Source organism: Felis catus, chromosome A1 (genome assembly GCF_018350175.1).
Source record: "Felis catus isolate Fca126 chromosome A1, F.catus_Fca126_mat1.0, whole genome shotgun sequence".
NCBI classification, from domain to species: Eukaryota; Metazoa; Chordata; class Mammalia; order Carnivora; family Felidae; genus Felis; species Felis catus.
Genome location: NC_058368.1, coordinates 61,266,514 through 61,292,183, shown reverse-complemented (window position 1 = coordinate 61,292,183; position 25,670 = coordinate 61,266,514). Strand labels below are relative to the sequence as shown.

Sequence of the window (25,670 nt, the reverse complement as noted above, 5' to 3'; positions counted from 1 at the left end):
GAAACACCTAATGATACATGTTACTGCACTTGGCCACCACGGTTGCAGTTGCTGTTTTCACTTCTAATAATATCTTTCTATGTGTCACCTGCTCCAGATTCAATTTTATGATCTCCAGAAACAGTGAATTATCTAAGCCTAGATCTTATGCTTAATGCTCTGCCTGCTGGAGTTAGATGGTGGTGTAGAAGGATGACCTTTCTCTTTTTGATTTTTGTTATAGAAGGCTGGTCCCTTCATTACAGTAATATTGGATACAATGGATATTTTTAAAAATCTTCCCCAAAGCAGTTGTGGAGTTGGATTTTTATCAGCCCTTTAAACACACATACACACAAATAAGTTATATTTTATAAATTTAAATTATCACTATTATATAAATATATATAAAATACACGTATATTTTATATATTTGAATACATATTTAAATTATACTATGTATACATTATATATATATATATATATATGTATATATATATATATATACACACATACCTGTTCCTTTGCTATTGAGTGACCATATATATCACCCTTCCAAATCCCATCTTAACATGAATAAATTATGCCAAAAGTATTGCCAGTGAAACAGATACTAAAATGGAACAAAACTGTAAAAGCTTTATAGGGAATAACAACTTTGAAGGCAGCAGAGATCAGGCCTGGACAGATGAAAGTACTTGGCTATGATAACCACCTGAGAGTCTGCTCCAGAGCAGAGCCTGTCCACCAGAAGAGTACTTCATTAGAGAGACATAGCTCGGCCCTTGTTTAAACTACTTGTTCAGTCATTGGCTGGGAGCTGCCTGGAGAAGAGCAGGACTTCGTTTAAAAACTGAGGCAGGCCCTGAAAAAATCTCACTCTGGAGACTCAGTTAACCATACTCTTAGCAGATAAGCAGGGTATCATTTTTTGAAAGGGGTGCTGAGTTTCACATTTCTGTGAAACTAATAACTAGCTTTAAAATAGCATAAAATAATGATTCTTCTATAATGGATATAATGGATATTATATATCCATATAATGGATATCTAACTAACGTTCAATCTCAAGGAAAATAATCCAAATGTTATTAATTTCTGCATTAGGTTCACAAGTTAAGATTTTTATGTAATTCCTATATATACTGTAATACCACCTCAGTTCCATACTTTTATAATTCAAGTCACAGCCTAAATTTGAAATTTAACTACCATCAGTACTCTCTATAAGACATTGAGGAAAAAATAAATGAAAATGGCAGAGCAAATATACATAATACAAATTAAAGAAAATAATTCAGGTAGTACCTTTGTGTGTGTGTGTATTGGGCTGCTGGTTTTTGTGACTTTCTAGTTATTAATTAAAACTTCTTTTCTTTGTCTTCAGGTAGCACAGAATGTCAAGAATAGTTAAAAATAAAAGCACATATGTAAGCACAAAAATTGTTAAGATATTTGGCCAGATACAAAATTACTGAAAAAAAAATTGGTAGATTTAGGAAAAAAAAAATGTGATTGAGACACAACGATTGACATCTTTACTAACAACAAAGCCCTTATCAAAAAAGAAAAAAAAACACAATCCCCTTTTCTTAATGAGCAATTTATATAAGAACACATTCAAATGGCTACAAATCATACTAAAAATACTTATATTCAATATTATAAAGAAAATACTAACTGAAAGTTAAATAAATATAAGTTTACAGTCAGTTCTTTTGCAAAAATTAAAATTACATTAAGGTTGCTTCCTTGTTTTTAATAATTTTCCATAATTTTATAAAATCTATGTATATAATGTTTGTATGAATATCAGTGGCATATCACTGTATAGATATCAGTGGCAATGTTAAAAAGTAGAGTTGGAGAATGACCCATGCCAATGAAATAATACTTTAAAATACACATATTTGTACATAGTTTTGCATATGTGTATATGAGTCAGGTATGAGGAGCTTGTGATGAATTAAGTGCTGTGGATTAACCTGGCTTGACTTCTGAGTCTAGGTTTAAAAAGGTACTGCTACTTCCACCTTGTACTCTCCTGTGAGATACTCTTAGAAGCAACCACCATGTTGTGAGAAAGGTCAGGTCACATGGAGAGGGTCTAGCTTGCAGTTGCAGCTAATTTCCCACTGGATAGCAGGAAACAGCTGAGAGAATGAGCCTTCAGAACATTCCAGTCCCTAGGCTTTGAGCCACCCCAGATGATGCTGCATGGAAGTGTTTACAGGCCAACCCCCTAAACCTTTCACAATTTGCCCATTGTTGTCATTGTTTACAGACATTAAATTTTAGGGTATTTTTTTGAGAGATCAATAACTGGGAAACTTGTATATCCCACAAAGACATATTGCATCAAAAGATATAAACCTAATGGGGCAAATGGGTGGTTTAGTTGGTTAAGTGTCCAATTCTTGATTTAGGCTTAGGTCATGATCTCACAGTTCATGGGATCGAGCCCCACATTGGGCTTCATGCTGATAGCACAGAGCCTACTTGGGATTCTCTCATTTCTCTCTGTTCCTCCCCCTGCTCACATATGCTCTTTCTCTCTCTCAAATAAACATCTAAAATAAAAGTTATAAACATACTTAATTTCACTAAGTACTACTGCTATGTGCTCTCAAATATCTGGAAAAAGTTGACTGGAGTACCAGTGCAAAAAATTTGCCACTTTATCACATTTATATTAACATTTTAAAAAATAACTTCCTAATTTTTTCTATGTAATGGGTATAATGTGGAACATAATCACTGTTTTGATTTGTTATTTCTCTGAATGTAAATACAACTGACCATTTCATTCTGGACTAAGTATTCAATTTTTTCATTATGTAATTATGCATAACACTTGCCTTTTATTCTTCTGATTCTCTTTGTTTTGTTCATCTACAGACATTCCTTGCTTTACTAGATATGATACAATGTTACGTATGGCTGCTGCAATTACCTCACTCAGCTAGCTAATGATTAGTTTTGATAAGTGTGTCTCTGTAAAGTAAAAAATATTAACTTTGATATTTTAAAATCTTTCTCTCTCTCTACATTATGCTTATGCTTTCTGAGTATTTATTTTTTTTCCCCATTCCAAGTTCACAAATTGTTATTCTACACTTTTTTCTATTTCCTTTCTCTTTCACATTTAGGTCTTGATTTTCTCCACATTTAACATGTTTTTATGCTATAATCTCCAATAAATTCAGTATAAAGAAATACTTAACAACTATGAATTTTATAAAAATCCAAACAAATATATCTCCTCTCTCCAGTTCTTTCAACATAGCTGTAATCACCAACTGTTTCTTTGAGTTGACTAAACATATTTTATAATATATTATATAACCACATCTTAGGAGGGAAAAAGTTCCAGTGGTATGACTTGCAAGAAACTATTTTATTTATTCACATATTTAAAACATAAGTTGTTTTAATTTATTTAAGAGAGCCAAGGAATGCATTCCCTTGGATTGCTTTACATATTTTTGTCTTGTATATTTAATATTAAAGACTTCAATAAAAAATTTCTCAAAATTATTCACAAATTGAAGACTTGCTTGGTTACATGGAGCACACTGCTTCTATGTCCTGAGATTGATATGTTTTTTTCACTTATGATTATAAATAGTATTCAATTATACGATTCTACCCATGATCTTCAAAATCATTTTTGAATGGTCATTTTCTAAGCAATACAGTATTTGTGAGAAAGCATTAATGAGTCAATGTTTGAGTATCTTTTATTAATTGTTAATGTTTCTCCTCTTTGAATAAAATAACTTTTTGTTATCAGTATCAGGGTAAAATTATTATGTTCAGAAACAGTGTATGGTTGAAGTAGAGGGAGGACACATCAATGATTTTCCAGACTAAAAGAAACACAAGAATCACAACCCATAACCATATTTCCTTACCATTTACAGAACACTTCCCTATATAAAATGTCATCCTGTCCTCACAAAAACTCTGGGAAGAAGATGTGTTTATTATCTTCATTTTACACCTGACCAGAAAAAGCTTTATAAAAGTTATATTATTTATCTACAATCACAGAGTCAACTGTCAGGATTAAAATCTCCATGAACAGGCTCTATTTAATGTTAGGAAAAGTCAGGCAAAGGTAAAAATAACATTTATGGGAGATTTACAAATGGTATGGATAGGAACAGAGATAGGTTAATGAGCACTTTGGAAGCCAACTGGGGAGGATGAGCTAAGAATCGGTCCCGATTTGTCCAGGGAAGGAATATATAGTGTTTGATATACCATAAATCAGAAAACTTTGGTTTATGTTCTAACTCTTTCACTGTGACCTTGACCACAACAACATTTAATTTCACTTGGCAACAGTCTCCATATCTATAAAATTCAGAGTTTCACCAATACAAGCCTCTAAATCAGTCACCACTTTATGGCTTCATTTTAGAATGGATATGTTTAACAATAAAGCCAATTCTTCAACAATGCAGTGATTCTATCTGTCCTTCTGTCATGATAGAGTCGTCAAAAATCACAAATTTGAGGACATCCCTCATTTACCACCTTTCACAGATCTTGACATCTATGCATTTAGAGGTACCTATCATTTTAGACATTAAAATATCTGCTAACATACAAGTATTCCTAGAAGGTGCTACCACACTATGCCATTACCATCTATAAATTAACTTGGTTAGCATAAACTATTTTTGATCATCAGGTATTGAGTTAGTTAATTCAAATAAGTTTCAAAAGGAGAAGCAGCAAAGAGATGCTAAAGGATACAGAATGTGGAATGTTCAATGTCAAAAATTTCTAATTTTTGTAGAGCCTCACCTTGATAAAATTAAAAAAATATTTATATATTTTAAATTTTATATTTTATAATATATAATAAATATTATTTAATTTTTTAATCTTTAAAAAATATTCAAATATAACAACTAAAAACTTTCCTTTCTCTCCTCATGATTCTAAAACATTTGATGTTCATGGGTGATATACTCACTCCCGAGCCTATAGAAGTTTGATTCTGCCCAATGTATTCCATAGGCACCATTGTCCCTGTGGTAGCAGATGATTCTTCCACTCTGTTTATTAAACTGAAAACATTATTTTACATCCTACAGTTATTTGTTCTCTTAATAGATAAATCTACCCACTGCTGTTTTATTTTCTTGTTTTACAACTAGCCCCCCTTAGCTTTTGTGATTTACTTGTAACATTACTGACTACTTTGTCTCAATCACAGGTGGTGAGTTCCTGTCTCTGTTCAATCTGTGCATTTAGATTTTTTCCAGGTGTTCTTTCCCAGGCCTTCCATGTTTCTGACTTACCAACAATGATTATAAGCTAAACTAGACCCAAAATTCCTCCTAGAAATATGTTAAGGCTCCTTTATGCTCTTGAAATAAAAGATGAAACATTTCTATTTCAGGTACATAGAGATGCAAAGTAAATTAATGGTTGCTTTAGGATGGGATCAGAGGAGAACTGAGAGCTTTGGGATATCTTGTTGGACTGATAAAAATTCTCAAATGAGATAGTTGTAGTGATGGGCAACATTGTAAATATACCAAAAGACTAAACAAACAAACAAATAAAATAAAACAAAAACTGACTGACATACTTCAAAATGGTTAAAATGGTTAATTTCATTTATGTTAAGTTCACCCAAAACAAGTATTGTATCTGAAACATTTTGTCTAAAACGACATATGTGTCATATGTTTTATATGGTATATATTATATATACATAACAGGGCAATGTGCCGAGGCCTGAGAGACCTTGAGAAAATAGCCCCCGGAGGTAGGAAGCACAACAAAAAAGTGTTATTAAGAAAGCTGGGGAAAAAATGACCCATACTGAGTAGAGGTGGAAGTTTGACAACACATCTATAGTAACGCAGTAAACAAAGAATTTGTATAGTGAACTTGTCATTGTGGCTAAATATTTTCAGAGATATTTAGACATAATAGCACCTTCAACCCAGAAGGTGCTAATTAGCTTTTTCTAGCTGTCTAAGGTAATGTATGAGAAGAAACACATGCCATAAGAAGAAATTTTAAAAGTTGTAGAACAATTTAGAAATATTAAGGATACTAAATCATTTTCCGGGCAACAAATGTTTTTAAAAAAGAAGTACCCTTAAGAAAGTTATGAAACTCAGGGTATGGCCGGGGGGGGGGCAAAGAAGAGTCTCACTTTTCAGATACTATAACATCTTTTCTTAATACTTCATAAAAATTAAAGGTGCTACTTCATAGACTATTAAGGCAGAAAAAAAAATCAGAAAATCTTAGAACATGACTCTTCAATTGTTTTGTTAGAAATGAAGTTTTCTAGGAACCCCACATAAACCTGACTTTCAGCCTTAATTATAGAAGGGCCTGTGGTGAAGATTTATGTGGTTAGAGCTTCTAACTGAATATAATAATTTCATACACACAAAACTCACACAGTTTTCAACCAAAGTATACTTCCTAAAAAAAAAAAAAAACTAGCAAGTAAACAACAAAATATATTTGCTAAGTTTTAAAGATCTGCTGTGTGGCATTGTCCTATAGCTGATGATATTATACTGTACACTTAAAAAAATGTTAACAGGATAGATCTCAGGTATTCTTAATAAAAAAAAATAATTCAATATATTAAAAAAATAGTAAAATGAAATGGGCCTGTCCTTCCTCAATTTAGCACAGGCACTTAGCAGGCTAAGAAAGCTAGTCAACTGCCAATAGCTTTCTTGAGGAAAAGGAAGAAAGCCAATAATTGAGGAAAACCACATTAGGAGGCATAGGTATTGGTAAACTAGATAGCAGTCTAGATATCTGAATTGCTATGGAATAGTGTCTCCCCCAACTTAAACCATTTAAAGGCAGGTGTTTGTTCCAATCACCCTGTTCTTTTCTCAACACTGTATGTTGGATGCTTTTGAGTTCACAAGTCTTTGAGTCCACTGAAATGCACCTGACATGCTGAAGCAAAGGAGCCATCTACACTCCGACCTGATTTAAATGATAAAATCTGGGGGCACCCAGGTGACTCAGTGGGTGAAGCACCGGACTCTTGATTTTGACTCAGGTCATGAGCTCATGGCTTGTGGGTTCAAGCCCCACATTGGGCTCTTCACTGACAGCGCACAGAGCCTGCTTAGGAGTCTCTCTCTCTCTCCCCCTTTCTTTCTGCCCCTCCCCCCACTCTCTCTCTCTTTCTCTCTCTCAAATATAAATAAAACTTAAAAAAATAAATAAGATCTTGAACCTGTAAATAATGATGTAATTAGAAGAGAGGGAGGAGAGAATGTGTTTTCATATGGAAATGAATTACTGTAACAAAAGATTGAACAACAGTATGTAGTTATTAAAAATAATATCCCCCAAATTCTTTCCTTCCCAAACAAGCACCTGGATCTAAGACTGTCCCATAATAATTTGATGAGGAGATTGTGACAGAAATGATATCAAGAGATTTCTGATCCCAAGTCTTAAAGTGAAACACATATCTGTTTATTATCTTCTGGAAATTTTGATCTTGGGACCACACCATGCAGAGAAGGAACAGAGTGGGAAACAGGCAGTCTGGTTGACCCTGTCAGCAGAGCTCCCAAAGGAACACCAGCATTAGCTTCTAGGCTTAAGAGTCAATTGCCTTGTACATATCGGCCCATTCATGTTGTCCCATGACTGTAGCCCAACCATCATTCACTGGGGCGGGAGACTCAGGTGAGCTGAGTCCATGCAGATTGTGAGACATAATGAAACAACTGTTTTATTTATTTATTTTTTTAATTTTTTTTTCAACGTTTATTTATTTTTGGGACAGAGAGAGACAGAGCATGAACGGGGGAGGGGCAGAGAGAGAGGGAGACACAGAATCGGAAACAGGCTCCAGGCTCTGAGCCATCAGCCCAGAGCCCGACACGGGGCTCGAACTCACAGACCGTGAGATCGTGACCTGGCTGAAGTCTGACGCTTAACTGACTGCGCCACCCAGGTGCCCCTGAAACAACTGTTTTAAGGCACCAACTTTTACTGCCCTCTGCAGCAAGGAATTACTTAAATACCTACCCACAGTAGCTTGCATAAACAGTCTTATAGTCCTTCAATAAAATATGAGAATGCATAAATATAACAATATGGAAGAGACTCATGACTGTGATGCTCAACAAAAGAAGCCAGACACAAAACATTGCCTACTGTTTAACTCCAGTAAGATATTTCTCTCTACCAGGAAAAATTAATCAAAGATGTTAGAAGTCAGGCAATCATTTATTCTTGAAAGGAGGCAGTGACTGAAAGGGTGAACATGAGGGCCTTTAGGGATCAGGCAATGTGGCAGTACTGTTTTTGATATGGGTGTAGGTTACAAGTGTGTTTTGAGTTATAAAAATTCATCAAATTGCGCACTATGATCTGTACACTTTTCTGTATATTTGGTATAATTTAAGAAAACTTACATTTCACTGAAAAACTTATAATGGCATACAACTTCATTTCTATCTGATTAGCAAAATTTTGAAAGAATGATAGTATAAACTGTAGCAAGTATTTACAAAAACAGGAAAATTAATGCACTGCTAGAACATACACAAATTACTACAACCACTTTAGAAAGAAATTTGGCAAAAGATAACATGGGAAAATATACTACTACAAGAGCCAGAGTTCTGCAATTCTATTTATATGCCTTAGTGAAGTTTGTGCATGTATGCACAGGTAAATATGTATAGGAATGTTCTCTCAAGCATTTTGTAAAGTAAGTGTTTCAGAAAGAAACAAATAATTATTCATCCATAAATTAAAGAATGATAAAATAAATTGGGGTATAACTGTAAAATTGAATACTATACAATAAAATGAATAAATTATAAACAAATGTATCAGTATGAACATATCTCAAAAGCAGAAAGTTTAATTATACAAAATCAAGACAGACTGATATAATTTGTAAAATATTTAAAACAAAAACATAATACTTTTTAATAACTTTTTATGGATATAAACACATTTAGTGACTACATAAAAATACTTTTGTGGGTTATGTTAAAAAATATAGGGGCGCCTGGGTGGCTCAGTCGGTTGGGCGACCGACTTCGGCTCAGGTCATGATCTCGCGGTCCGTGAGTTCGAGCACTGCATCGGGCTCTGTGCTGACAGCTCAGAGCCTGGAACCTGTTTCGGATTCTGTGTCTCCCTCTCTCTCTGACCTTCCCCCATTCATGCTCTGTCTCTCTCTGTCTCTAAAATGAATAAACGTTAAAAAATTTTAAAAAAATATATAGATTAGTTAATATCATTGGAGAAGGACAGAAGAGAATTGAGAGGAGAATCCATGAGCTTCAATGGCATCTGTACTAATTCCTAAAATATAATCTGAAGTAAATATGGCAAACATCAAAAGTTGATGATACAGTTCTCATATGCAGTTAAAATTAAGTATATAGTTTCTCTAACTTAGAAATGCAATTATTTATTAAATGTCTATTAACTTATTATTTTTGTCTATCTGTAACATTTGACACTTAAAATCCAGCCTAATATACTTGACTATGTGTCAAGATATGACTAAGAAAATATGAATTTTAAACCTTTACAATCAACTTAATGAGGACTTTCCTTGACATAACTCTCACTGATATATTTTTATTTCAAGTAGTTTGAGGGCATGACTTTATTTATGCTATCTGTACTCAAAAGCGTTTTGTCCAGATGAAACTGAATCCCTTTGGAGAATCCTGAAGGAGAGACTGAAGAGCTCACAGATAATAATGGAAATGCCATTTTGGTTACTAAGTAATAGAAAACACCTTTATGATTGCTATCTAGTCCGAAAGATTGCCTTTGAAATTCAGACAGAACACTGAACCTAGACCCCACCAAAGTCCTGGTGCATTATCCCCAGTTGTGCTAAATGCCAAAGGAGATCAATGAGTTTTTTGATCTGAAAGACCTCTCTGTGGTTTCTGTGTTTGGGCAATTTGTTGTGACATTCAGTATTATTTATTCCCTTTTGGTGGTAGACATGCTCCAGTGTTTACCTGAATAAAGTTTCAGTGCTCTATAATTATTTTGACTACTACTGGGATTACCACTGTCTGCCATTATTTGGTTTTTTAAAAAATCACATTTCCAAAAATCAGAATTATATTATCAGAATTATATTATAACATAGCTTTATGACAGTTTTTGCATCCCAGTACTCAGTTCATAAACTGATAAAAGAAAATTTATTTTTTATATTAACTCTTTTATAAACTTTTGAAAGGACTCTGCCTCAGGAGCTGGAAAATAGGAATTTGAGTATTCATTCAATAGAAGTTTATTGAGCTCCTAGGTATGACAGGCTGTGAAATGCTGTCCTTAAGAAGCTTATGGTCTAGTGGTGCATACAATTAGGAAATAGGTCCGTAACTATGCAGTTAGTGGAGCATACATCTAGGTAATAGATGCATTACTATACAATATAATAAATACTTAGACAGTGATAAGTGAAGAGTCAATGAGTAGTCATATACAGAGACACTCAAAGAAGATTTTTGGGGTTATGCCTGGAATCACAGGAGAAAAAAGCAAATGCTTAAGGGGGTAATTGAAGGACATATTCATGTTAAGTTTGAATTGAGAGTTGAAAGATGAATGTTTTAAGATGGCAAAGTATCATAAAAACATAATACAGGGAAGCAGCATACAGAGAAGCCTTAAATAAATTTTAAATAAATATTCAGTGAATGTGAGACATATTAATAGGAATAAAGGGATAAATAAGGACAAGATTATCATAGGATCTCTATGAGGGATTGGAAAGAAGTCTTATTTTAGAAATAGAGTCAACAGACCTTGGGTGTACCAGATTCTAACCCATATAGTATGCCCTTCTTGTCATTACCGAAGATGGATTATCCAAACACACTGCAAAGGCAATTCCTTGATTTTTGTACCAGCTTCCATGATCTTGCCTACAATTAAAATTTTCCTCCCTCTTCCACATAATAATTATTTTGCATTAGACAGGATAATCTCCACTGGTATACAAACATGCTGTTGTTACTGCCATCTTAAAAGCAAAATTGAAAAAAAAAAAAAAAAAGAATCCTTCTTTTGCAAGCTACTGCCCAACATCTTTGCTCCTTCTTGTCAGATTATCTTCACTTTGCCAGTCCATACTGCTGTAACAACTAACAACGGATAGCCCTTGCTCATGCCAGAAGAGTTGATGGTTTCTGCATCATGACTTCTGTTAGCCCATAGTCCAAAATTTGATGGGTGGTTCTGTTATTATATCTGCCCTGCCCCAGAATGCAAGGGACAATGAGGAAATCTCACACCTGCTATAGTATTCTGACAGCCTAAGATGTGCATTGTGATGTTATGTGACATTACTTGCTCAACAGGTAGCTCAGTGATTTTGACACCTCGTTTTTTTTAATTGTTTAATGCTTATTTATTTTTGAGAGAGAGAGACAGAGTGTGATCTGGGAAGGGACAGAGAGAGAGGGAGCCACAGAATTTGAAGCAGGCCCCAGCCTCTGAGCTGTCAGCACAGAGCCCAAGGCAGAGCTCAAACTCAGGAACCGTGAGATCATGACCTGAGTCAAAATCAAGAGTTGGTAGCTTAACTGACCGAGCTACACAGGTGCCCCAATACTTACTATTTTCTAGGCAATATTCTAGATGGTGGAGCTATAACAATGAACAAAACAGATCTCTACCCTTAATGAGCTTGTATTTCATTGATTGAGATGAGCAATAAGCATCTGGAAATGTCAAAAGTTCATTTACTTTCCCAGAGGCAGCTCTCCACTTTATTGCCATCAATAGAATAGCCCTCTGTTTCTACAGACTGTAAAATTTTTTTCTTTGGAATCTTGGTCACCATCCCACTATGTTCCACTAACTTTGATAAATTCAAGTGGAAACTTTTAAAATGGTCTTACTGAGTTTCTCTCTTTAGGAAGCACTCCTACCTTCTTTCATGGGATGGGTGGAGCTCAGCCTACAAAAGAACCTCTTCCTAATTTCCAGCACCTCTTCTTCCATCACTTCAGTCTCCTTCAGAGCCTCCAGGGGTTTGGTCTGCTTTGGTCTTAAAACAAGTTTTCTAATATCTCCTCTTATCATGTCCAAGTTCTTGAATATGTCACTTTGGAAAATAATCATAGTTGTCAGCTTTTAAAAAATAGGTTGTAACAGAGAAAGTATATGTTAGAGGCATGGATTTAATTCCTACATAAATGTGTAAAAAGCAATGGTTCTTAAAGGGTCCACCCACTGGAGATAAGAGTATTATAGAAATTGTTGTTGTGGATGTTTTCTGTCTCATTCATTGGATACTGCTATTTGCTTTTAGTGGCTTGGAGATACAGCCCACAATGAATGTTGTTTGATCTGCAATGTACACTGTGCTTTTGGATTTGAACACTTTGGCAATGTACAAATCACTCAAAAAAACAAAACAAAACAGAAGTGTTTTCCTTAATCCTCCAGAACATTTAAATATTCTGCTGAACATGCACGGTGGTACAAAATATGCATATGTTTTTCTAAACAATACTTTATATAAAAATGAGTTTTTTAAGTTGTTTATTTATTTATCTTGAGAGAGAGAGAGTGCATGAGCGGGAGAGGGACACAGAGAGAGGGAGAGAGGGAATGATAAGCAGGCTCTGCATTGTCAGCACAGAGCATGATGTGGGGCTCAATCTCATGAACCATGAGATCATGACCTGAGCCGAAAGCAAGAGTTGGATAGTTAACTGACTGAGCCACCCAGGTACCCCTATAAAAAAGTGATTTTTGCAAGAGTTTACTATCTACAAAACATTCTGAAAATGCAATATCCACATCAATTGAAGGAATATAGTATTTTGTTCAAAATTATACTACTTTTTCATCATCTCAAGAGAATATATTATCATGGTAATGCTGCTTGTGATTTGAAATTTACCATGTAGTGTTCCTATCACATTTATAGTTAGGCTACACGTAGGTATAAGTACACAGTGACTTTTTATGTCTTTCGAGCTAGTCGGGATACACATGTAATAGTGGAATTCATATTAACTGTAAGTTGCTTTCTTTTTATTTCAAATTTATATTAATCTAATAAATAAACAAATCTAATAAATCTAAACAAATAAACAAATAAACAAAATCTAATAAATAAATAAATAAATAAATAAATAAATAAATAAAGGGACTATGAAAATGTATTTGACTGTGGTTTTTATTAGCATTTCTCTAATGACTAATAATGTTGACCATCTTCCCATGTGCTTATTGGCCATTTCTGTATCATTTTAGAGAAACGCCAATTCCTTTGTCCATATTTATTTGTCTTTTAATTGTTCAGTTGTATATTGAGCAATGTATTTTATATTTAATATATATTTATATGTTTAATAAATATATTAATACCTTATATATTTAACTTGTTTTTATATATTCTGAATACTAGATTCTTATCAGATATATGGTTTGTAAGTATTTCCTTTCATTTTATGCATTTTCTTCTTACCATCTTGTTGGTGTCTTTTGATGCACACAAGTTTTCCGACATATATGATTTTTTTTAATTTAATTTAATTTTTTTTACAAATAAGGTTAGGTCAATGCCCTTTCCAAAGCTATATAATATGACATAAATTTTACTACTTTCAATTATGTTAAAGTCTATCTTTGCAGAAAATTACAGCTATGTTTGACTTTATAGGTAAAGCAAACATTTTATTTTCCCCCTTTAAAAGAGATACATAACAAATATTCTTATTTAGCAAATTAATAACTGAGCTTTAGAGAACAGAAGATTTCATTTTACATTAGCTTTTCATAGATTATAAAGTAAAGTAATTTTTTATTTATATTAAATTCACACAAATATACCTTTAAAATAGAAAGAAATATATTTCCTTTAATGGAGAGTAAGGTCAATAAACAGGTCATAATATCTGAAGGCCAAGTTTGTAACCATAAACATGGCAATCTACCTCGAATAGGAAGCAGGGAGCAGAAGGGCAGAGTGGAGACCAAATGCCACCCTCTCCATAAGACAAGCCATGTGGTCTTTAAATAAGTTACTGCTGGGGAACCTGAGAGGTTCAGTCAGTTAAGTGTCTGGCTCTTGATTTTTGCTCAGGTCATGATCCCATGGTTCATGGGTTTGAGCCCTGCATCGGCTCTGCACTGACAGTGAGGAGCCTGCTTGGGAGTCTCTCTCTTCCTCTCTCTACCTCTTCCCTGCTCTCACTCTCTCTCTCTCTCCCTCAAAATAAATAAACTTAAAAAAATGTAAAATAAATGACCGTGAAGACAAAACATTTCTATCTACTCTTTTATTTTTCTTATCTAATCTTGTATACCACTGTTCTCCATTTCCACTTTACACCCTTCATTAGACCATGCATTGTAAGAAATCATTGTTTCTTAACTCACAATATCAAAGCTTTCTCTCTCTCTCTCTCTCTCTCTCTCTCTCTTTCTGTTTCTTTCCAGTTTTGAAGGCTATGTGTACTCTATTTTGAGATGACCCCTCCCCCAAAAAGAAGACTCTGAAGATACATATTTACTCCCAATGTTATATAACTATGCTATACAATATAGTAGCTACTAGGCATATGTGGTTATTTAAATTAATTAAAATAAAATGAGGGGTGTGTGGTGGCTCAGCCAGTTGAGAATATGACTTGATTTCAGTTTAAGTCCAGGGTCATGAGATCAAGCCCTGTGTTGGGCTCTTTGCTGAGGATAGAGCCTGCTTGGGATTTTCTTTCTCTCTCACTCTCTCTCTCCCTCTGCCTCCTCCCTCTGCTCACACATGCTCGCTCTCTCTCTCTCTCTCTCTCTCTCTCAAATAAATAAAAATTAAAATTAAAATAAAAAAAAATAAAAATAAAAATAAAAATAGGGCATCTGGGTGACTCAGTCAGGTGTGCATCTGACTTCAGCTTAGGTCATGATCTCACAGTTCGTGAGTTTAAGTCCCACATCGGGCTCTGTGCTGACAGCTCAGAGCCTGGAGCCTTCATCAGATTCTGTGTTTCTCTCTTTCTCTGCACCCTCCCCCCCACTCACACTCTGTCTCTCTCTCTCAAAAATAAACATTAAAAAAATTAATAAAATAAATAAAATAAAATAAAATAAAATAGAAATTTTCTCCCTCAGTTACACTAGCCACATATCAAGCATTCAGTACATGTGGTTAGTGACTACCACAATGTACAGTAAAGTTATTAAAAGTTCCCATCATTGAAGAAAATTCTCTTGGATACCACTGTTCAAGGTTATAACAGTGTTAATATGCATTATTTTAAGTAACTAAATCATTGCCATTCAATGTGGGAAATAGTTGGGGACTTAATAAGAAAAATAAATAAACTATTACTAAAGTATTTACTGGAAAATGTGAAAGCATTAGGAAAATCCATCAGTTTAATTTTCAGACTCTCACATATTCCAACATATCCTATAGCCCCATATTTCCAAAAGTATTGCAATGGTGTGAAAGCTTTTACACTGAATAAAATTGAATATAATTAAGGATATTTACAAGTATTTTTCTAACTTATCAAAAATTATACACACACACGCACACATGCCATATATATATATATGTGTGTGTGTGTGTATAAAATTTCTCAAAATAAGTTAACTTATATAAATCAGTTACTAATTTTAGAAAAACAGATGAAATATTTTGAGTTTAGATATAGTTTTGTGAAAGAATCCACAGTTTCTAAAATTGCTTGTCTCTCCCCAGCTGTTGCTTTCAAATGTATCAGTGTTCAAATACAAAGAGAAACAAAATAAAAATAGAATATTAACATTTCTTATTTTTTATAGCACAAATCTCCCAAATCATTTTAAAAATAGAGGACCACAAGTAGATATTTTTCTGAATCCAAATTCTTGAATATATAAGTAACTAATCATGAGAAAATTTGTTGAATTTGCATCAAATTGTTCAAGTCAGGAGGGCGCACACATTTTGCATTCTAAAAATATCTAAATATAGTTTTCAATAACAGATAATATACTGCATTGATGATTGAATCTTATATAAACATACAGACTATATTTAGCCCCAAGCAATGTACCCAGCTCAAAACACACACACACACACACACACACACACACACACACACACACACTTAATATTTTCTGAGTATCATCTTTGTTCACTAGTCAGAGGATTTCATTTGTGTTTTAAGAATTATTTTCCTTACTGCTATTTTTCCTTACTATTTTTCCTTACTGTTATTTTAATTTTATCTTTTTACATTTATAATTAATTTCCTCAGCTCAAGTCTTATAAAAAAACAAATAGTCACCTATCTACATCCAGTGCCTGGAGGACTGTTTGAGTTTCCAACTGAATTTTGTTTCCAACTGATCCCTGGAGTTGATTCTCTTGATCTGAATGATGAGGTAGATTCTCCATTTTTCCTACTGGCTTATATTTTGAATACTCACAGGTCCACTGATAATACAGTTTGAGGATCTCCTAAATTTCTCCAAAGAAGGTCTTATATTCTGACTTTAGGTAATACGTTTTTCAATTCCACTCTAAGGTGATAGATTACAGACTTTCCTTGCCAAAACTAGGTTTTTGTGAGCAAGTGCATTTTGTAGCTCAGACTAGAGACATTAGTCTAAGACACTGAATAGTGCCTTTGGTGGACATGTCAGAAATTATCATACAATAGGGAGCCATAAATAGTGACAGAATAACTAGCAAGTAAAGTAGAAGGAAAGAAAAGAAGAATACAATAAGATAAAAAAAAATTGGCATTTTCCTCTGAGTAGCTCTACTAACTTAGGCTATACCTTTTAGAATCAGATCTCAATTCTTGTTTTTGTTTCAAGTAAAGAAAATTTAGAAAAATCAATTTTTTTTGCTGAAGACCTATAATTTTTACCAGGTATACCTGTCACTTAAGGTGTTAAATAATACTTAATGCTATAGAGAACAAGGTGATGGTTACCAGAGAGGAAGTGGATGGTGGGGTGTGTTAAATAGGTGATGAAGCTTAAGGTGGGTACTTGTGATGAGCACCAGATGATGTATGGAAGTGTTAAATTACTATATTGTACACCTGAAAGTAATATAGCACTGAACTTAATGTTAACTAACTGGAATTAAAATAAAAACTTTTCAAAAATAATTAATGAAATGTTATAATTTATATTCTTCTAGACTTATTCCTTACATATATATATATATACATATATATAGTTATATAGCAATATATATTATCATAAATGTTTTATTTGTATTCCATCCCATGACATCCTATTTCAACTACAACAATTATTTTAGTAATGTGTTTCAATAATTATTGCCTCGTCCACCATCAGTTATAAATTATACCTTTTCTAGTTCTTTGTATAGCAGACATAAAATGTCTTCAAAATGATTATTTCAACGTCATTATGCTTTTATTATTATTCATTAAGTGCTTATTGAATGCTTTGCTCGTGCTATGCACTAGATGTATAAAACTGAGTATGATTACTGACCTCAAATATTTCCAATTAATTATATCCAATTGAGAAGGAAATACTCTAAATAATTTCCTTTTGACAATGTGTTTTCCTAATAAAGAATCTCAGTTTTCATAGAGCATTGACACCAATTTTCACATTTTCTTTTTTAAATTATCACGTTGTACTCACTATCCAATTGCCACAGAGCCAGTGGGACTTCATGGCTCATACTGAACTCATCTTTATATTCATTAGAATGCTCTCAGATGCACAAAATATATTGTCTCCACTGAATTGTAGAAGTAAGGAAAGTATTTTTTCTAACAGAGCAGGAAGTTCCAAGATAGGTGTTACCAGAGCTCCTAACTACTCAACAATGGCACTAAAGTCACCATTTCTTTCCATTTACTCTGCCAGAAGCCTTGCTGCTTCCCGTCACATTGTAAAAGTGGTTACTGTGGTTTCAGGGGAAGGGTGAGGATAGAGGGCTGAGGGGAGGAAAACACTCTTCTGAAGTGTTTTCGTCTTCTCAGTGAGAAAATGCTTTTAAAAATTTGCCAATTGTGTTCTTCCTATATAATGGGCAATAATTATGTCATAGTTCCACTCCTAAACCAATCCATGATGACAGTATTGGACCATCATTCTTAGCTTAGACCAAGAGGATTTTATTTTGTAAACTCAGTTCTACTCCCCTGGAGGACTGTGGCAACATAAAGTAGGGTGGATCCTTCAGAAACAAACAAATAAAATATTACGGCTTGACTGAAGAGAAAGAGAGGAAGGATATATATTTCGTGATGAAGGCAGACAACAACAGGGTCTTGTACCCTTTGATCTGTCACATCTCCTCCATCTGGCAGGTCTTACTAAACCATCTGTTTTAAAGTTTCAAAGTACTGTGAGGGTCTATTTATCCTGCCTAAAATTACAGAAAAAAGAGCTACTCATTCCACCACCAATAAAACTATTTTCTTAGTCACCAGTATTCTCAATCATTGAAGTCCTTTTTTTTAAATAATATTTAGTTTCAAAATATCTCCCCAAACCTCTCACAGCTGTTGAGCAAAGAAAAACATAGCTTTACTTAATATGCAAAGATTGTAACACAAATTACTGCTATTTCTTAATCCACTTTAATTTTATAAATTTAAAATTCTTATTCCTGCTTCATTGGTAAAGAAGATGGGATTCAGGGAGTATAACAAATTGCCTAACAGCTTCATTCCCCTATCAAAATATTTCCCTTTTTGGTGTTTGCGAGGCAGGGGGATGGTTACAGGGCAAATGTCCTTGCTAAATACACAAAAGCTGCAGTTTGTGTGACAGAGCAAGAGAAAATCAGTTTTGAAACTTGAACCCAAATTTTCTCATTAACTTCTATGTTCCTCCAGAACATTATACACGAAAATCATAACTAGAGGTCTAAGGGCTGATTATTTCCACCAAAATTACCTTGAATTAATTAGGAAATTACTATAGTTAAGATACAAAAAGAATAGGTTATAGACAATCGCAAGAGGCTATTACTCCCATCCTAACCCCAAAAGCCCCATGTTTCATAAGCTACAAAAAATTTGTTTTTTCCCTCAGAGAGCTGACAATTGAAGAAGAAGAAGAAGAAGAAGAAGCAGCAGCAGCAACAGCAGCAGCAGCAGCCGCCGCCGCCGCCGCCGCCGCCGCCGCCTCAGCCTAAAAGAGCTAAATGCTAGAAATTAGAAGCACTGTATGAGAGAATAGATTGATGACTCTCCTTCATACTGGTAGAGCAATGAGAGAATCAGTCAGTTGGGTGTGAAAAGAAACCAGGAAACACATGGTTGAACTTTTAATGCAGGTATGCCAGAATCCCAAGGTTCTCCAGGCAAAGAATGAGTTGTAACACAGACAATATTTTTCTAGGATCTTCACCAAGTGATTTGGGGCAGTTTGCCAAAAGACAGGGCTCAGGCCAGAAGATCTGAGAGAGATCTTCTCTGAGGCAGTTGAGGCTCTCCCAAGTCAGGAGAGTCAGGAGAAGAAACCTGAGAGAAATCACACATGAGACCTTGTAACACAGGAGGCAAAAATCAATATTCAGTTATGCATATATTAATTTATGCATTTATTCTTCTCCTGCCTTAATAATATTAATAATCAATCACCAATTGGGTACTATATGCCAGGCATTGTGCTTCATGTTTTTAAAAACATTGTATTTCTAAATCTAGCATAAGGACCCCAAAAACCCAAAGTAGAAATTAAGATTTACAGGATTTAAGTAACTTTCCCAGAACCATAAAGTATTAAGTAGTGGAATCATAATTTGAGGCTGTGCTGTGCTTGAATAATTCGGAGACAATATATCCTCCACAATACTTGAGGTTCTTATTAATATGAGCAAATAACAAAGGACTGTGTATTCATATAATATGATGCAAATTGATGTGCTAACATATAAAAATGGGTTCATGTTTTAAAATCTTCTAATATCACTTACGTACCTTAATCAAATTTATATTACATAACTGATATTCAGAGGTTTATTTTTTTGAACATGTGACTGATATTTTGTTTAGTATAAAATATGAAATTGTGTGCCTTTAAATAAAATGAGATTCATCTTTATGCCTTAGAGATAGTATTTGTTTCAATTTATTTTGATAATTAAAGTGATTAAAATATTAGAATGCATGATGGAAATACAAATGTGCTACCATAACATTCACTTGATTCAAAAAATTCACCCCTCAGGGTATTTTTGTTTTGTTTTGTTTTGTTTTCCTTCCAATAGTAACAGCTTACCAATGCCATCAATAGAGAATGATTTTAGGTCCTGTTGATAGTCTAACAAATTTGGCTAGGTAGGAATTAGAAATAAAATTAAGCAGGGAGAACTAAAAGTAAAGTTGATTTAGTAAGGGCATGAAAGATACAACTAAAATCTGCTTTGTGTGTGTAAGTTGTCATTCCTTTCTTGTATCTGTGCAGTGTGTTAAACACAACCTCCTAAATTAATCTCTCAACAGTGTAAACCACAAGTAATATTCGTGTTTGTCAAGGTTAATCTTGGCTCATTAGAGAACTGAATTAAAATGCCTTAAGCCAAAAAAATGGAATAAAAGAACAAAAGGGAAAGAAGTTTATGAAAAGGATGCAGCAGTATTTCGTGGGACACAAGGGCAGGCAGTGCATTCAGACCTCCTGAGGGCTGAGAATTGAGATGTGGAAATCTATCAAGGATCAAAGCTTCCTCATCATCAGGCTTTCCCTCTTTCCTACCCTGGAGCACAATGACCTCTCATCTCCGCACCACTTTGTATGTTTGCTTCTTTCTTTTCTCTATACACTGGCTTTCTCTGCCCCTTAGCAGATGAACACCCCTTTGCAACTTACATTATCTTGATTCCAGACACAAATGGAGTTTTACAGAATCACTGAATTGCAAGTTTAAGTTCCTGGGACTATAATACAGTGGGTTTAATAAAGTTGAAACACTTTATCATGCTTGATATATAAGATATTAGACTTTATGTCCAATTGTTGGGAAATAGGAAATTCAAAGGAAACACTCTAATCATTAGACTGATATAGTAGACTCCAGTACACCCAAACATTTTGGACATATATCATTGAGATACTGTTAGCAAAGCCTTCACTGCTAAACAAGCTTTAGAAATTATCAGTCCTTAACTTTATGTGTAGAGCTACTTCTTTTCTACTGAAGAATTTGAAGAAAAAAAAAAAAGAAAGAAAGAAACTGATAGGACATCACCAAAAACAAGAGTTTTAAGTCTGAAAATGCAAAATCTGATATGTATAAAGGAGATGCCCAAAACAATGAATATGGGATATTTCCTGAATCTCTATTCATCATTTCAGAAGAAATAAAAGTTCTTATTTATAGATGAGAATAGTAGAAGCAAATAATAGATGCAAAATAGTGAGATAGATAAATGTCCTTGAGAAGAGTTCTTGGCGCTGTCCTTCTTTCCTTCCCAAGACTGAGCATCATAGAGATTAGACTGGAGATACAAGAAAATACCAAATCAAGCAGTGGAATCTTATGTCTCCCTTTATAGGGGGTGGGAATAGATTTAGCAAGCCTCCCCATAATCCTATCAACAGAGGAACAGAAGGGGAAGCTGAGCCATGATGTACAGAACACTAAAAACAAAATGAAAATCCAAAAAATTTGCAAAGAATTAAGAATGGCCATCTTCAAATGAATGAGAATAGTTGTCACCAGAATTAACACTAGCAGAGATGTGCGACACAATGAAATGGAATAAACTATAATTCTATACTGGGGTGCCTGGTGGCTTAGTTGGTTTAAGTGTCTGACTTCAGTTCAAGTCATGATTTCACAGTTTGTGAGTTCGAGCCCCACATCAGGCTCTGTGCTGATAGCTCAGAGCCTGGAGCCTGTTTCAGATTCTGTGTCTCCCTCTCTCTCTGCCCTCCCCCACTCGTGCTCTTTCTCTTTTAAAAATGAATAAATGTTAAAAAAAAGTAAAACTATAATTCTATACCAAGCTTAACTCTATTTTAATATGAGGCCTATGAACATATACTAAACAACAGAAACAACAAAACCCTATGTAATATGTACAGCCTACATAGTATATCTCAAGAAATTCCAAATAAGATCAATTAGGTCACATCCAATGACCTCAGTGTATTAATGCCATATAAATAGAAAATGGTTACAATGAACAATCCAAATACACCTGTGAACAGTTCAGAAAATTTTATAGTGGTGTTTGATTTATAAGTGAGACAGGTAGAAACGAAAATAGAAAACTAGAAATATACACAACAAGTAGATTATATACAATAACTTGGAGTGACTCTTCATAGTTTAGGACAGCTATCTCATTCAGACATGGGAAACAACAGTAGATTATAATAAAAATAAAAAGACAAAATATAAAATGTACCTAACAAATAGTTCACAAATGAAATAATGTAGCTTTACAATGTCTTAGAAAAAAATGGACAAAACTTTAATATCAGAAATCTATGAAAAGACCAACAAAATAAAGTAAAAAATGGAAATAATAAACTTGCAAAGCTATGATGAGAAATTAAGGAATCTACTGCTAACCAAAATTGTAGAGACATTAATTAAAATTTAAATTGGCTATGTGAAAAAAAATATACACATAACTTTCTCAAGTTTAAGAAAAATATATAGCATACATGCATAAATACATATATTAATTATAAAGTATACTTTAAATTTAAGATAATAGTGCATATATTTATATTCCAATATAATTTCTGATTATATATTATATGGGTTATTTTCCACTGAATTATAATTTATAATTAGGTTGAATAAAATAGAGAGAGTAAAGGAAATAAACCTAAAAGAAAATGAAAAGGCAGTACAAGTTCAATTCCTAAAACCCCTGAGTCCACATGTCTTATTTAACTCATTCATTCATTTTGTAAAGTTATGTTCATGTGGCTTAGAACATAAACAGGAATCACACATTACAAAATCAAAGATGTTACTTAATGAAGGAGAGGAAAATTTGAAAAAGATTACATCTTACATCTTATCTAAGAATAATTTCAAAGTCTCATGGGTGTCTTATTTTATGAAATATTAATTCCAGTTTAAAAATTATAGATTGAGAACATGCTGGAATTTATACTTACAAAAATAGTTTATAGATGGGGCACGTGGGTGGCTCAGTGGATTAAACATCTGACTTCAGCTCAGGTCATGATCTCAGGTGCCCCACGTCAGGCTCTGTGCTGACAGCTCAGAGCCTGAGGCCTGCTTCAGATTCTATGTCTCCTTCTCTCTCTGCCCCTCCCCACTTACTCTCTGTCTCAGAAAAAAAAAAAAATTAAAAAAAAATTTTAAATAGTTTATAAAAAGAAAGAAAAAGATACACTAAAGTATATTCTACAAATATAAGAGTTCATAGATAGCTTCAAAGTAAAGAGATTAAGGAACTCTTCTGTGTTCTAAAGACTATAGGTACCTGCATATCTGAAGAGGAAAACCAAGGAGAAGGCACCCATGAGGCCGACTCTTCCCACAGCAGGAGGGTGTGCCAGTTGCTATGCTCTCAGCCAGGTCAGGGCTCACCCTGGATGCTAGAAGCCCAGCTCCTTCTGATCTTGCCACAAATGTGTGTTCTGAAAAGCACAAATTTTTAAAATGAGAAATTGAGTCCATAAATCTTTAGGACACAGTATAAAAAGTTAAGAAATGAGAAAATAAGTTACTGGCAGTTACAGCCAGGGCTCCAAAAGTTAGTAACAGTTAGTAACAGTTCCAAAAACAAAGAAAAGGAGAAGAAAGTATTTGAAATATTGATGGACATTTCAAAATTAAAAAGGATAACTGTCTTCCCTTTGAGAACTAAAATCCTCATGATTTGTGCTCTAATAGGGTTTTTAAATAATTAGAACAAAGAGATTATCTTTTTTAAGTTTTTTTTTTTTTCTGGAATAAGTACACAAGACTATCTAAAAGCATTTGTCAAAGAACAAGATTTTTGCCTTATCTGATAAAAACAAACAGTATATAAAGATATAATTATTTATAAAATTATTTATAAAATATACTATTATCACAATGACATATATGTCTCTTTGGCCCTTTTTCCATCTTTAAAGCCAGATGTATAGAACTTTCAAATCTCTCCCTGCAATGCTTCACAGTGCCTTCTCTTATAAAGATCCTTGTGATTACATTGGACCCACCCAGATAATCCAGGATATCCCCCATGTCTCAAGATCCTTAACTTAATCAGATTTGCAAAGTCTGTTTTACCATTTTAGGTAACATATTCATAGACTTGGAGGATCAGGATATGGCAGTCTTGGATGTCATAACTCAGCCTCAGCCTACCACAGCCACCAATATCTTTGCGTTCTCGAGATAGCATGCAAAATCCATAAAGATAAGTATTGCTAAATTTGGTGGCATTAGTATTTAAACTCCTATAAACCAAAAGCACCACAAAGTTACATCAATAAGCAGATGAGAAGAAAAAAATTGGTATACAGACAATAAATATTATTATATAAGAAATTAAAAAATCACCAATAAGCTAAAAATTTAAAACAATCTAATAGTAACATAGTTGAATAAAATATAAATGAGGAATAAAAATCTGAAAAGCCAGCACCATGCATTGGAAGAATCCAAACTAAATTATTGCTTTTTTACCATCAAAGTCAAAATGCAAATATATGGAATTTGTAATTGTTAATATGTTGGAAGGGAAGAAAACATTTTCTCTACCATTCTAGGTTCTTTTTAGCTAGCCTATTAGTTACATTGACATAAAACAGATTCACAGGAGAAAACCAGATTTAATTTTGTATGTATGGGAGCCTGACAAAGACATGAGCAGCTGAAAGAGAGTCACGCAATTGAGATTTATATGCCATCCTCAACTAAGGAGTTGGGGTTAGTAGGGGAAACCACGACACAGGTGGGTTTGGGAAAGAAGTTTGCCCAGACTACATACAGAGTGAGAGAGCAACTCAAGGGACATCATGGTATGATCAGGGAAGTGTGTGAAATTCACTGTTAGGAGTCTTCACGCATTTTTGTTCCCTTACCACCCAAAAGAATTTTGTGAAACTATATACCACCTTGGTTATCTGGCTGATACCTAGAAATTTCATCATATATTTGAAATATAAACATCTTAAAAAATTAAATTGTATCACTCATTTAAATATATATAATCAAACCTAAGATAGTTGGATTTGATTGGATATATATTAAGTTTGACACCCATGTCTTACATCATCCTTTTCACTCCTGACCAAATGAGTCCATCCCATTTCCTCCACAGACTGGTATATCAAGTAATATATATCTATACTCTACAGTCTTTAATCAGTGACTACATTAAAATGATATTTCGGGCACCTGGGTGGCTCAGTTGGTTAAGCATATGACTTTGGCTCAGGTCATGATCTCACGATTTGTTGGTTTGTGAGTTCGAGCCCCACGTCAGGCTCTGTGCTGACAGCTCAGATCCTGGAGCCTGCTTCAGATTCCGTGTCTCCCTCTCTCTCTGCCCATCCCCTGCTCTCACTCTGTCTCTCTCTCAAAAATAAATAACCATTAATTTTTTTTTAAAAATAAAAAATTACATTCAAAAATTTTTATATGTAAATTATAATTCAATTTTCTGTGATCATAAGAATATAAGTTTTAAAAAGTTCTTTGGAATTGAGTTATTATAATTACTGGTAGTTCATGGTGAATT

The 25,670-nt window shown here is 33.9% G+C and overlaps 1 long non-coding RNA gene across 1 annotated transcript in view; it reads right to left on the bottom strand.

Annotated features, from left to right (window-relative positions):
* The window catches only part of LOC123384639, a 491,342-nt gene that overhangs the window by 35,659 nt on the left and 430,013 nt on the right, over positions 1–25,670 (bottom strand). Inside the window, exon 4 of the long non-coding RNA XR_006596050.1 lies at positions 23,418–23,574. This is a non-coding gene — a long non-coding RNA (uncharacterized LOC123384639). The remainder of the gene's footprint in view (positions 1–23,417; positions 23,575–25,670) is intronic.